The sequence below is a fragment of the Pygoscelis adeliae genome, unplaced genomic scaffold (genome assembly GCF_000699105.1).
Source record: "Pygoscelis adeliae isolate BGI_AS28 unplaced genomic scaffold, ASM69910v1 Scaffold167, whole genome shotgun sequence".
Taxonomy (NCBI): Eukaryota; Metazoa; Chordata; class Aves; order Sphenisciformes; family Spheniscidae; genus Pygoscelis; species Pygoscelis adeliae.
Window position 1 is genome coordinate 443,240 of NW_008825428.1, and position 3,237 is coordinate 446,476.

Sequence of the window (3,237 nt, forward strand, 5' to 3'; positions counted from 1 at the left end):
CCTCAAAGAATTTCAGACACTGCACCATTAGATTTATTTCAGTGATGGATGCATTTGTTCAGAGCATGCCTAGTTTAGCATATTTAGGCTTAGCAAAAAGAAAGCTTTTCAGCTTCAGTGGCACTGTAGAACTTTTCAAGAAAAAGTGTTAAGAACTGTCCTTATTCTGGACTGTTGCTTCCACTAAGGTCATTTCACCTGAGGCTTTTTGGATCCCTTCACATCTTACAAGCACAATGTCAGACTACCTAATCTGAGAGAGATCTATTATCTCTATTAAATGAGTATCCATAATAATGCAATACATTGGCTTCAGTCCCTTTACAAAGCTTGAGCGATACATTCTCTAAATATAGCGAAGGATACTAAGTTTCTCTGAATTCCAAGCTTCATATGTAGTAGATTTACTCTGTAGTGCTATAAAGCTGAGGCAGAAATTTGTGAACTTATCTTTTGGGTAAGTAAGTCATCTATTCTGAATGTGGCAGATTGTGATTTTGTTTTCCACATTTGTGACCCATTACTTCAAAACTTGTGTCTGTATAGAGACTCAGTTGTGTGGACTGTTATATATACTCCATATAAATAATTACATATATTCATTTCTGACTTTCAAGTTTGGTACTCTCCCTGCTCTTTTGTGAGTGGTCTGTGAGTCTGTCAGTATGCAATTCAGTCTTGATCTTCCTGTACGTTTTTAAAACAATTTTTGTGCAGCTTGTGAAATTCTGAAAGTATACCTTGCATGTTGCAAGAATGATAACTTTAAAAGAAAACACTTGAGTTTTTCCTCCCAATATCCTACCTTATATATGCCATTTGTTCACAAAAGTGTTTTATTCAGAGAATATATGTCCAATACACCTTCAAAAAATTACCTTGAAATGAACTATGTTATCAGATGTTCTTTCCTGATCACGTACTGAGGCAATTTCCTACTTAGGTTTGTGCAGCTGTCTTTGAATGAGATAATACAATGAAGATAAACATTAGAAGACGTTGGGTTTATTTTTTCTGGAATTGTTCCAAAACATACCGTTTTGAGAGGCATCAGTTAGATGGCAAAGCTGGTGGAGTTCACGAGACTGTAATTCACCTGATCTGCTGGGTTCCACTACAGCATAGTCTTTTCAGTATAACTGTAACTAAACATTTGTTACTGGATTACAGGTATTGGATACTATCAGGTAGATTATGTGGTCCCCCTTCAAAGAAGTCTTTATTTCCAGCATTTCCATATAATGGCCTTTAAAACTCTTATCTCCATTTACCTCTCTTTTGATCTAGGTACATCATGAAGATCACTGAATTAAACATGTGAGTTGGTCGCTAGTGATACAAAGTTCAAAAGCTCATGTGAATTCTTTTAGCTTTCTGTCAGCCCCTTTAGCCATGCCATTTAGTTGACTTTTCTGCCTCATATTGCCTAGCTTCAGGGAAAATACAGCTTTTGGATATTTCTACTCTTTGGGTCTCAAATGACAGTTCAAATAATGTCTAATATGCCCCAGAATGCATCTTCTCTCATTTCTTGCACCAGTGCCTAAAGTTCATGATGTTTCTCACAGAGCTGGCCCTAAAATCTCCATTTTACCAGGAGAAATAAGTGTTGTCATCTCTTCCACCGCATTTCCACAGCTTTCCATACTGTTGAAATCAGAAACTTCACAGAAGATGCTGGACTCTGCTGAAAGCAGGAGATGGGTTTGAGCTGCCTTTTTCTCCTTGCTAAGATTGCTCACATCAATGAAGTTAACATTGTTTTAAAGTGTACATATGTGAAATCAGTGATCAGCCCCTCAGTTTGGCCAAAACCCACTTTGCTGTACTTGCTGGGAAAGCCAACAGTACTTCTGTAGGCACCTTTGTTTGTTTTCTCCTAAGACCAGCATGTCTGATGACCATGTTCAGAAGACTGCAGGTTATCTGTGAACAGATTTATAGCAAGAAATTCAGGTATCCTTTACCTTGTGAGTTTTTAAACTTCTAATAAAATTGTTTATGTCCTTGTAAGCAAGTTGAAATACTGGTCAACAGTGACTATGTGTGTGTCAAAATTCTACTGACAGCTATAGAGTAGTCATAAAATATAGGCATGGCATAGCTTTAAATTCACTACAAGAAAAGCTAGTAATGCTTGCTACTACAGTTATGGTCTTTGACACATAAACTACAGACATCAAAACTTTCTAGAAAATTTATGTTCTGCTGACACTTATGTTTATCACATTGACGTTAATTTTAAGAGACAATGAGTGACTTTGACTTGAAAGTAATCATCACAGAATTAACATGCTTTTTACATTAAAATGTTAGTCTGGGACTAGCAGCCAAATATTCTTTCTCATAAAAGCAACAGCAAATCAGACAGACTCCTGAAAAAATCTTGTCCCTGAAGAAACTAAGTAGCAAAGCTGAGATCACATAGAGCAAACCACAAATCAAGCTGCAAGCGTGACTCAGAGATTTGTTAATACAGTTGTAAACTGTAAACAGAGATTTTCTAAAAAGCATTGGAGTGGTCTCTCTGTTAACATGCAGTGGTTTAAATATTGAAACTATCATGACCAGTATAAGAGGCAAGCACGAATTTGGAAACAGTCTCTTGTTTTCGTTACCATGAGCCTTAGCCACTAATTTGAAAAAGTATTTTCTAAACCATAAGAGAAAGATGAGAGAGGCTTATGTTTATGTCAACAGAAATGAAATTACATAGCAATAGGAATAATATTTACCAATTTCATGCTTATTTATACTGCCCCGTCATGGATTGAGCTTCTATGTAGTAAACATTGCAAAAGCACCAAAAAAGAGGTTGCTATTAAAAGGATTGCAATCAAGTAATTAGGAATTGGGTTCGTGCAATTATTTATTATTTGAGGTCTGATCACAACAGTATTCTGGAATTCTCTGCTGGTCATTCATTCCAGATGTGTGTCACAGCTATAACTTGTATTAGAGTTGGGTAAGAGATGTGGCAGACTGAAAGCCTGGTCAGTGTATATGTGTATGTAAATATACCATGCGTATCACAGACTGTGGGAAATATATATACCTCTTACATGACATCTTTTATATAGCCCGGAGCAGCACCCCTTGCAATAATAATTTCATTTTTAATTAACACCTGCATACTTTTGGCTGTAGATGTTTCGATTTTCTGCCCTCTCAGTATGTGAGAATACATCTACTGATATATTTGTCTTCAAACCTAATTTCAAATGGACTGAGTATCTC